The sequence below is a fragment of the Lissotriton helveticus genome, chromosome 8, assembly GCF_964261635.1.
Source record: "Lissotriton helveticus chromosome 8, aLisHel1.1, whole genome shotgun sequence".
In the NCBI taxonomy this organism is placed as follows: domain Eukaryota; kingdom Metazoa; phylum Chordata; class Amphibia; order Caudata; family Salamandridae; genus Lissotriton; species Lissotriton helveticus.
In genome coordinates this window covers 1,714,728,230-1,714,740,517 of record NC_136069.1, presented here as the reverse complement: position 1 = coordinate 1,714,740,517, position 12,288 = coordinate 1,714,728,230, and the positions used below count along the sequence as shown (strand labels likewise).

General features: G+C 48.8%; 1 protein-coding gene across 1 annotated transcript in view; it reads right to left on the bottom strand.

Moving 5' to 3' along the window:
- LOC144774146 (NACHT, LRR and PYD domains-containing protein 12-like) overlaps positions 1 to 12,288 on the bottom strand; it is a 669,012-nt gene that overhangs the window by 173,298 nt on the left and 483,426 nt on the right. The gene's annotated exons all lie outside the window — the stretch shown is intronic.

Sequence of the window (12,288 nt, the reverse complement as noted above, 5' to 3'; positions counted from 1 at the left end):
GCTGTTCCAGTATCCATAGAGACCATTTCTCATATTTTCAATATATCTACGACCCGTCCCAATATAATTTTAGGTGACTTTACTACTCATAAGAACTGTCCCGTATGCACTGAAATACTTGATCCGGTGCCCCCAGTTCACTCTAAAATTGTTACGTTTAATATTACAGAAGCTGATCTATGCTTTTTTATGACATGTGACCCACGAGCTATCACAGAATGTGTTCGTCTGAAATTGAAAACTACTTCTACACTTACTGCTCATGAACAAGCGTTGTGCCATCCACGACTTCCCAAATTTTGTACTTCGGTTAGAAATAATATGACTTGTAAACGTTTAGTAGTTACCCCCAGTCATTATCGTGCAATGTCTTTGCCTTCTGGTTGGCTTTTTTCCTGCGGCAACACCTCTTGGCCTTACATTCCTGCGAACATTACGGGAGGACCTTGTGCTATTACTAGACTAAGCCTATTGATGTTCTCTTCACATCCTGATGCAAATTCCCGAATAACCCGTAATGCTGTCGTTTTGGACGAGGACTGTGATTCTTCACTTCATTTGTTTTCTAAATCTGAATATCTTAGTTTGGCTGTTTCCATTATAGGTGTTCCTGCCCTTGCTGTGTACAATGCTAAAACTATTGGTAAAATGGCCTGCTGGGTGGTCAAATCCATTAATAACACGTCTAGAGTTCTATCTGACATGCTATTAGATGCCCAGGGTGAGCGTAGAGCAATTTTACCAAATAGAGCTGCTATAGATTATCTTTTACTTAAACACGGAAATGACTGTTCTGACTTTGAAGGACTTTGTTGCTTTAACCTTTCAGACCACACTAGATCAATTCAGGTTCACATTGACAAACTCCACGACTTGACCAAAGAGATCAGAGAACATATAGATCAGGGCTGGTTTGACTGGCTTTTTCATTGGTTGCCGGACATGCAATCTTTACGTCAGATAATAGGGGGTTTCCTGATAGTTATTTGCATTTCAATTATGATTTGTTGTTTTATTCAATGCATTCCTTCCTTTATTATTACCTGTAGGTGGGGTAGTAAATTCAGGTCTGTTAGTTTTATTTCTTACTATTCCTCTACAAATGTTGATTCTCTTTAGCAGATGCTAGTAGACTAAAGTCAAAGGTGGAATGTCTTGACCGGGTTTTTCGTCCCATTTTATGAGTGACAGTGACTTTAGCCAACTATCATCTTAGTATAGTGGTTAGGACTGGAGAATAGGCCTATTTACAAGGCGAACCCCTTGATTTATACATAATTCAGCATTCTTATCCTTATTTTTAGGACCCATAAGCTTAGAATAGGGGATAGTCCCGTCAATGCAGGTATTATGTTGTCTTTTTAGATAGTTATTATGGAGTTATTCCCCTTTTCTGCTTAGTTCGGGCCCTGTAAGCCCGAAACGGGAGAGACTCCATCTTTCTTTTCTGCCTCGGCTGCTCGAGGTGCTTGTAGGTGAGAGGTATTATTTAGCTTTAAGCTGTTTTTCTGCTTGGAGAGAACCGGCTCAGGCTGGCCCTTATCGAAAGAATGTATTTTTCTCTATGTTGAAGACGCAACACCAGGCTGGCCAGCTGGGAGCGCGTCCTTGGCACGGAGTGGTACAGGAATTTGGTGGGCGGCAGGTTACTGGCTGGAAATTTCCATGCTGAAAGAGGGTTCTATATTAGCGAAAGTACAGAGAGGAGAGGTAGCCATTTTCTATTATCCTGTCAGCTAGTCGCAAGCATCTTACAATCTGGAGCGGACAATCGCCATTTTGAAGTCTGGATATATCGAAAGCTGACGATCTCTCAGACCGATTGATGATAGAGAGAGAGAGAGATGAGGAATAACATCGATAGCCGAGAGTGAAACAGACAGTACCAATAACAGGAGAGAGAGGTTCCGGTGACCTGGAAGAGAGCAGAGAGAGGAGACAGAGCATAGCGGTGCAGCCGTGTATCCGTGACTGCAGGGGTGATCCCAGAGATGGTCCAGGGTACAGACAAGCAGGGAACCGAGATGACGACTGAGTCCAGACCCCATACTCATAAGGTGAAGTCTGCCCTTTCTCAGTAGTGTGCACATATCTATTCTAATTCTTTTATTTGCTTTTTAGGTTATATGTTTATCAATGTTATTGTTAGTGTGTAATAAAAGGGACCCCAGGTTTATAATGAACCAATGTGTATGAGTTATTGTATCTGCTAGAATTAACCTTTTCTTCTAGCTGGATGCTACTTTGTGGACGGAGGCCTATCCCGTCCGGGTAAGTGGTGTGCAGACAAATAGGAAGGGGGGAGAGTTTGGGTTGTTTAACAATTCTTATACACCATGATTTTGGCCATCTTTGTGTGAGAGGATTGGATCACCGATCTACTGCATACAGAATTCCAAACATATATAAGCCCCATTGTAGATACGTGTAGTGATATTTCCCATATAGAGAGAAGATGCATAGGAAGTGATTGCCGATGCGTTGCGGCGTTATGTGGCCAACGCCGGATTGTGTTGGTCGTGTGAGGTACCGGGGGGATACGGTACGTGTTTGTGCGTGATACGCTGGGGGGATACAGCGTTTATACCCGACGGAAGACTGCGGCTTGCGTGAGCACCAACCAGGGTTGGTGTGTAATGGTAATCTCATAAGAACCGCCCCTTCACGGGTGGAGGCCGGTAGTATAGCCTGGGTATGACCTACCGCGAGGCTATCAAGTGTGAATGAGTGTGGTTTAGGATAGCAATCTGGTAAGTATTACTATTAGCAATCCCTATAGGTTTAGAGATATTGTATATATTATATGCATGTATATAGCTAATTCTCCTTCCCAGGAGAGGATCCAGTGTTCATCTAATGAGGTGAGTAAGCCCTGAGGAGGGAGGTGGTTACGTTTCGGCTGGGTGAGTGGTATTTTGGTGAGCTGATTCCATCTAGTCCGAAAATCCAGTCGTTACATTCATCAATAGCAATATTAATAAAATCCAGAGCATAAACGAAAGGCTTGTTTTATAAAACCATCATTAGTAAAATACCACATCGGTGATGATTTAAATTTTTACATTTTGTAATGACGCATGTCTGCCATAAAGAGCGAATTAACATACGCACAGCCTGACAAGCCCAGACCCGTTGGCTTTGTCAGTGCTTGTTTTATTGTATTTAAAGCACACCATGAAAGCACAAGTGATTCCTGCCTTTCTCTCAATCTCTCAGTTTTTCTAATCTCCCCCCCCTCTTCTGGTGCTCTCTCTCCCCCCCTCTGCTTTCAGATGCCCCCCTCCTCCTGCTTCCACCCCGCTTCATTCTCAGCTCTGCCTGGATCTCTTTCGGTTGATTGGCCGCGCTGTATAAATCTTGATCGATTTATTGATTGATTGATTGATTGAGAGGTGTTACGGGAGAGGCTGCTCTCTGTCAATCAATCCTTCACCCTCTTCACTCAGAGAAAAGGTCTTTATAGAGGGGGAGTTTCTGACTGAAGCCTTTTACAACCAGCCTTCACCCCGTAGAAAGATCTCAGCAGAGAGGCCATGTTGTCATTAAACTGAAGTGTTCACTCTGTGTGGAGTTGCATAAGAAAGCGCGAGTCTTTCCTCAAACTCCACCATACACAATCTGTGCCCTGTTAACACGCTCTGAGCTCCCTCTCCTTCAAATGCGGAGATAATCCGACCAATGGAAGAAAATTCTGCAGTACAATAGGTGAGGGGCCCTTGGGCAAACCGGCCCCCTTTTTGCCCTGCCCGCCCCGTAACAAACCTTGCGCCGCGCAAGCGGCTAGCGCAAACCGACCCCTTTTCAACAACTGGGCATGGACCTAGGGGCGAAACCGCAACGCTGGTGTCGACTCCTACGCTGTCACAGCGAGAGCCGCGATGGTGTCTAGACCATAATATTAATCGCGAAGCTACCCGTGGTACCGACGCACCAGTGGCCTTGGTCAAATTAATTCCGCGCTACAAATCTTTTTAGAGCGGTCCCTCAACGAATTCAAAAAACAAATTTGGACTGCTGTGTGCAAGGCCGAGCACCGCCCGGTGAGCCGCGCTGCATGGCGACAACCCCCGCCGCTATCTAAAAGGTATACGCACCCGCCACTATCTACAAGTATATGCCCTGAGAGGTCAGGGCCACGATCAGATTCCTTGCAAATCCGCGCGAAGGCAGAGCCTGAGGTCAACGCCATCGAACCGAATGGTGGCAGGATCGGGGGGGCCCGCCTAACCACCGAATCGAACCCAGGCCTTCGGCCTTTATTTCCACACAATGTAGCAGTTAACTGCTGTTGGGCACAATAATATCATTATACCCTCATTTTGTTAGGGAGGAGGAGGGACGGGGGGGTGGATGGGGGCATAGAAGCTCGGACGGGCCTACGGGCCTCTGCGCCTGATGCCACGTGGGGCCCTACGATTGGACCCAATGCCTCGCTGGCCACCCGTGACCACAGCCATAATGTGGGCCGCGACCGTGACACAGCCGGGTCCCGCCCGCATGGCTGCAGCTCGACCCATTCCCCTCCGGTGCCCCACGCCAGACAGCTTTTTATCGAGCCTCGCCCGCATGGAAAGATTGCATTTCTACGATAACCCTCAGGTATCCCACCGGTACCGCAAAAAGGGGGGGGAGGGTGTGAGTCGGGCTCACACCGAACCTCGCCCTCGTGGAGGGACTAATATTGCACACAATGGCTGACTCTCTCTAACAAGGCTCCCTCCCATACTACACCGGCATCGTGGGGGGGGGCATGAAACGAGCTCTCCGCTATCCTCACCCGCACGGAGGAGTTGAACTTAAAATATAAATATTCACCATTATGTGCTATTCCTGCCTATGCCGCCGACTACCCGAGTGCCCAGGACTGGAGGCGTGCGCGCTGACAATTGAGACACCTCACAGCCAGAGCACCCAATTGCCCATAACTCCTGAGAGTACCGACCGGGCATGAAGGGGGGGGGCTGGTGAATACCCTCACCCGAACTTCCCCGCGCACTGTGCCCTTCGCTCGCACCGCACACACGACCTACCCGGCCCGCGGGGCTAACTCATCCACATCCTGGGTGTTAGAACTGGCTATTTCTGGTAGGCTAAGGCTGACGCCAAAGCCAGGCAGAAACCACCATTCTAGTCAGGGCAAGGAAGTCACACGCCAAGATAACCCCTGCTCACCCCCTTGGTAGCTTGGCACAAGCAGTAAGCTAAACTCGGAGGCGATGTGTAAAGCATTTGCGCCAGCACACAACAGCAACAACATCCTAGGCACACCACAAAAGGAACTCCACACAAGGTTATATTAAAATAACTTTTGTATTGTCAAAACATATCAGATAGAATCACACATATACATTGTGCCAACTGGCACGGGCAATATTCACATGGGATTATTTACACAGGACAGGGCCACATGGGCCACTGTCATAATCAGCTCTTTTAGAAATAGAAATTTTGTAGATCATAGAAAATAAGATATAAAACAAAATAACAGTTATAAATCACATCCAGTAACTACTGGGAACAGGTAAGTACCACCTACGCAACCCTAAACACCTTAGGAGAATGTCACGCAGGGGACCAGGACCTCACTAGGACCACCTGTACTAAAAAGAACAACCACCTAAGTATCACACAGCATTTAGGGGTCTAGAAAAGAACACATTACCCATGAGGTATGAATATACATTCAGAGGAGTAGTAAAGGGAAACACATGATGCATAAACCTACACATTCAGCGGTGTTAAGAACAGAGCACATGATGCATCACAAACACATTCAGAGGTGCAGCGCTAGAAGACACATGACGCCTAAAACATTCAGAGGTGCAGCACAGGGAAAGAAAGACACATGATGCATGAAAACATTCAGAGGTGCCCCAACACAACTCAATAGCGCAAAAACACACAGTAGGCAATTACCATCCTAAACATAGCAGGTAACCACATTGCGCAAAACTTCACATAAGCCACTACCTGTGGCAGTCCCTAGGCCAACTGGCCTTGTGGGGGCTAGGACGCCCTGAGTCTCAATGTCAGGGGCCTAAACGGTGCAGGTGCCCACTACTTGCTGGGCACCTGGGAACATCCCAAAACCAAAACTGTGCAGCTGCCCACTAATTGCTAGGCAGCTGGGACATTAGCAAAACTGTGGCCGGGCCCTCACTGACCCTTTGGCGCAAACTGCGCCCACTGCTGGAGCCACAGAGGCTCTGTCACACTGCGCAGACCGTTGGAGCCACACAGGCTCTGGACATCGCACATGTCCCAAACGTTGGATCCACACAGGCTCTGGAACTAGATATGGCTGTTGGAGCCCTCAGGCTCTGCAAACAATGGCCCCTCGAGCCTCGCTGGGCTCGTAAATCAAATGTGCCCCCTAGAGCCTCCGTGGCTCTTAACACAAAATGGCCCTCGAGCCTCGCTGGGCTCGTAAATCAAATGTAGGGGCGGGAGCCGGTCGGGGCTACAGCGAACAAAGCATGCCCCCAGAGCCTCTCTCAGGCTCTCCTTCCACGTTGGGGCGACCCACTGCCAACCTGGGCCACCCTTGAAGCCCTCGTGGCTTCCTACTGACAACAAGCGAGAGATCGCACTACTGGGGGGGCGGACACCGACAATGTGTCCAGACGCCCCTCCCTTCTCTTCTGCATCACTCACCAGTGGCTCCTCGGTGCCGGCTGGCCGTCCGGCAGACATCTCTCTTCGGCGGGGCTCTCTCTCCTCCTGGGAGCCCCGCCTTTACGAACGCCCGGCTCCGCTCTACACCCGGTCCCCCATCTCGGGACCGGGCCTTCACTGGCTCGCGCTCTCCTCACTCGGGGCTCCCTCAGCACACGGGAGCCCCAGCAGAAGGCCACGCTTCTCCTCTCTTCCCGGGGCTCCCTCCAGATCACGGGAGCCCCGGGTGGCCATTACCGCTCTCCACCTCTTCTCTCGGGGCTCCCTCTCGGCACGGGAGCCCCGCAGCGGCCATCACCACTCCTCGGTCTGACTCCCTCATGGCGCCCTCAGCAGACACCCGGGAGCCAGCCAATGGCAGTGCGGCGAGTTGAGCGGCGGGATGAGCCTCCGATGACGATGACGATGACGCTGACGCCTCAGCCAATCGCTGCGCGGCTCTGCCGATGACACGGCAGGGCTGGGGCCAATCCCAGCACGGCGTCACTGAGGGGGCTCGTCGCTCTCCGCCAATGGGAGCGCAGATGCTTCGGTCTCTCTCGGCGATCCCCGGCCAAGGGCTCTGATGATTGTAGGCCCCGGGCAGCGGCAGAGAAAAGCGGAATAAGGCAAATAAAGCATTCTTACGCGCTGCAGGCAATTCACAGCGCTCCCCAGCGCTGAAGGTCCAGAAAAAGCGCCCTCAAGCACTAGAAGGGGAAAATAAAGCGCTCCCAGCGCTATATGCAACCAAAGGTCACCAGTCCAGCAAAAGTCCAAGTAAAGCGCCTCTCAGGCACTAGTGCCCCCACAGTCCTCCACATAGTCCTTCAGGGGTTCAGGACAAGTCCATCAGGAGTCATGGGGATGGGCAGGGCTCAGGGATTCCTCTGAGCCCCAGCAGCAGCACGCCCCTGGCAGATTCAAGTTAGAAACAAGAACATTTTGGAATGGGACACAGCCCCTTCTTATACAGTGAAAAGTCTTTGAAGTCTTTGTGTAGGCAGTGTGAGAACCAGCTAGGACTGGTTATAGGGAAGTCCCTTCAGTATCAGGGACAGAGGTGACAGTCGCCCAGCGGGGGGGTGGAGCCAGCATTGTGGCAGGCAGGCACAGCCTCATTCACACTTAGGTGCTATCTCCACCCACTTCCTTGGCAGCAGATGCTGCCTTTCATCCACGGGCTGACTCAGACAACCTCCTGGGGGCTCTGCAGCCCCTGTCACACTCAAACCAGACAGTCAATCCACAAGCAGGCTTAGGCACTCCTGGGCCAGGCTCACCAGCCAATCACACGCCAGCAGACTCACTACACAAATATGCCAACTTCTCAAAGTGGCACTTCTAGACTAGACACAACCATGCCGCATACACCATTATCAGCATTCAATCTCACGAGTTCGTACATATCAAACTCGACCCTGCACTCCCCATACATCAGGAACTACCATGGGCATACATATTCCCCATTCATTCCTATGGAAGGGCAGGTCACTCACCACACATACACAGAGAGCTCACGCACTTTACACTGTACCACAGTGAAAAAGTGCGCAGAGGCCTAAAATCACCACCACCAGGGTCCAGAAACAGGCTAGGAAAAAGCAAAAAAAGTTTCGGGGTGAAAATGCCAAAAGGGCAAGGTCCAACACCGGGGCAGTGCTCGTGCACATCTACCCGCCGCCCGAACGCGTGGCCACCACTCACCCCCCCCCCATGGTATCTGCACCACTGGCGCCCCGTTCTACCTGGTCATGCCCAGGGACGAGGCCGGGGTAAGGCAAGACAGCAGCACATACCTTAAAATCGACGACGACGACAACAACAACAGCGCTGAACAGCGCTCGGGCAAGCAGGACAAAGAGGCCAGGCCGAGGGCGCGCTGGAGTTAAATAGGGGCGAGTACGCCCCCTCCACAGGTGAGCCTGCCCCCCCCTTCAGCCAGTGTCCGGTGGCAGCGGGGAGGGTCAGGAGCCAGCTTCCTTACTCCGCCCACCCTCCATGTACAGGCAGGGGCGCTGCGACTAGTGGCACTAAAGCGCTGCTTTGCCCATGCTCCCCTGCGGGTCACGCAGTCAGCGGCATTCCTCAAACTCCACCATACACAATCTGTGCCCTGTTAACACGCGCTACCACGGCGCCTGGCCTTTCTCTAAACCTTGCACACGGACCCTTGAATCTGTTCAGATATCAGTGGAGAGCTGGCTGTTTGTAAACCCATTCACACCCTGGGTTCACTCAGAGACAAGGTCTCTGCAGAGGGGTGAGTTACTCACTAAAGCTTTTTACTCTCACCCTTATTGCATGAGAGAGGTCTCAGCAGAGAGGCCATGTTGTCATAAAAACCAAGCGTTCGCCCTGAATAGAGTTGTAAGAAATGGAGTCAGTATTTCATCTAACTCCACCATACACAATCTGCACAGGGCTAGTATGTGATAACTCAAGGCCTCATGCTCCTCTGAAGCCTTCACACAGACCCTTGTGGAGAGTTCACAAGAGCAGAAAACGGATGTTTCATCCTCTCGAAGTGCATGAGAGGGTTTTACTCGCTCTCTGACGCCTCCTGCAGGCTTCTCGCAGAACTTTTGCAAGAGTTCTCAACACAAAGTTAAGAAAACATCAATATATCTGTTTGAAGTGAGAGTGTAAAGGTACAAAGTGTATTAATATTAAAAGGACGGGACATGTAGCAGCCGGCATTCCTTTTACCCTGTTCCATTTTGTTTAACTGAGCTCTAACTATTCTTGGTTCCTTGACTGTAATGTGTTTCATAAAACAAATATGTTATTTTTCATTTTTTTTAAACTAGAAATTCACTGGAAAAAAAAACCAAATTAAATAGTAGTCAGATATGGCAAAAGTATTTTTTTTAATAAAAAAAAAAATTAGATATTAACTGAAAAAAACAAAGGTTAAAGTGATGTTAGGTAAAAATGTCAGTGACAATGTAATGTTTTGAACTATAAAAACAAAGAAATTTACCAGTTAATACCCACTTTTTTACTCATATCAACGTCATTTCTTATTATACATCAGTGACTGTGAGGGGTTTGATACAGATAAAAGCTGTCCGTAGTATGACATTAATTTTGGGACAGACGTTGAGCATCTTGAAGAACCTGGCTTTCTCTGAACAGTCGTACATATATTGGTCCCACAGATCTATTTATGGGATTAAATTCTAATTAATGATAAACAGAGCCCGTTGTGCACCAAATGTAAGAACTGTATCTGAAATTTGAGATTTACATCAATTCCACTAATGTACAATTGATCTACTGGGCCCTGACGAAGGACCTTGGGTTCTCATATCCCACTCCGAAACGCGCGTCAATGCTTTCTGTCTGTTTTTAGCTTATGTATTCAAGTCATGTATTTGTGAGTTGTATCAAATTGTCTAGTTATGTTTGAGAGTATGACAGGATATGGTATGATCGGAGCTGGATGATTGACGTTGGTTGAGTGCATGATTTGAATTTATATGTGTATTCATTTTTTGGGGCTCTTAAATGTAATCAAATACATGCATCATGTATGAAAAATATTTTTGATAAATGAAACAAAAAAGTAGGACAAATATGAACTCTTGCCTTGTGGGACAAAGTCTCAGATCCCTTTAGAGCCTCTGGCATGCCAAACGGAAGCATGTATTACCCAGTGCCCCCCTGGGGCTAACCTGAATTTGTCATGACACTTCATTGAGTGTTCTGCGTGCACCCAGTGCTAAGCACCTTCCGCTCTCCGGTAGTGCGATTTTTTGGTGCCCTTCTGACCTCAACAGCGATCATGCACCAAGGGGAATACCTGGAGGAAGAAACCATCAAGGTCCTTTCTCTAGACAACGAGCTTTGTGAGGCGGTGGATGCCTCCATGGGACCTTTTGAAAGGCGTCTGATGCAATTGGGGCACTCTTACTCAGGGCCCCTGGACCGATTCCACGAAGAACCCCTGTCCTCTGGATCTCTACAAGAACCAAGCCACCATTTGGCCAGGCCCCCAAATGGAAAGTTAATCCTAGCATGGACCTCAGTGCCATTAATAGGTTGAAGAAGGCTTTCCTTGTTGACCCTGACCCAACAGACCTAGGCGGTGCGGATGACGCCTCGGGCGCACCGCTCAACCTGACTTGGTCCCATTGCCCAGTGTCGTCCTCCTACTCCCCCTGTTGCACCCTTAGACACCCAGCGGAGGATTCCTCGGACATGCTCGACCCGACGACTTGATGCGCCCACGCTCAGTGGACTGATTCCTGTCAATAAAGGTGGGCAAATATGCAGCAGGCCGACTGCGTAAACCTCTGGAGAAGGAGGCGTGGGCCCCTCTGGACGGCATGTCCGCGCCCCTCTCTAACTGGCAAGGTAGCCCTCATGCCGGAAATAGATGCTAAAATTGCAACATTCCTCCTAAAGTACATCAGGGATCCTAAGAAAGGTATAGACAGGCCCTGCAAGTCCTGCCAGGACAAACTATTGGATGTCACAGTGATGCAGCAAGGATTTCACACATAAGAACATGCTCTTAATGAACACATGCACTCGCCGGTTAGTGAAACTTGCCTATGTGTTTGCTAACACTAATAACATGTACGAAGAACTAAAAAAAACGCTTTAACAGGCATATCTTTACTGCGCATGCGTCAACTGCATCTATGCAATATGACAAATTAATGCTTAAAGCAGGGATTCCCAATCTGTGCGCCATAAAAACCATCCAGGGGCTCCGCACCAAACGCACATTTAGGGAGCCACAATTATTTATTAATCCTGGCGTATCAATAGTATAGACATTACTTGTGGAGAAAGACAAATTTAATTGTAGTGAAAGTCCACAATCCACGGTAGCAATGTTCGCCTGCACACAAATAAACAACAAAGACTGGAATAACACACTGACTAAAGTACTTCGGGGCAGATTTACAAGCCCTCTGCGCCACCAGTACGTCACTTTTCGTGCAACCTATACAATCACACTATGCAGCCGAAATGCCACATTACTCTATCCATGCAAACAATGCAGTTTGCAGCATAAATCAACATATGTTACTGACAGACCACAAGCAGACATATATGCAAAGTCTGGTGTTAAAGCAATAGTTCTTCAAAACCCATTTGTGTGTGAAATGACTACATGGAAGTACTGACCTAAAGGTCTTATCATGAACTGTTACACACAGCAAAGCCTACCACTGACACACTTTCCCAGACTCCATGATTATAATAGCTTCACCAGCTTCATCCCAAATATTTTCCGGGAGAAAAATGGAAGTACTCCTGAGGCCGGGCTTACATCCCCCACCCGCCCAATAAAAGTAACATAATTGGCTAACTGGTCAAGAGAGCCGGGGGTCCAAAAAGTTTGGGAACCACTGGCCTAGAGGGAAACTCTTCACATGAGCAGAAGGCACTAAAATGGAGTCTTGAAGACTCGCGTGCATGGCACCTGCTTAGCTGAAGCAAAAATGAGCTCTTTTACTAATGTTAATGCGGGGAAAGTGTAGGTGAGTAGGATCTGCTTCCTAAGGTTACCCCCACTTTTTGCTGGTGTTTCACTGATTTCTCGACTTTAGTCTGCCTGGGGCCCTGCTAACCAGGACCCCAGCCTAGCTGCTTCCTCTCTAAATTGATTGCATGTAC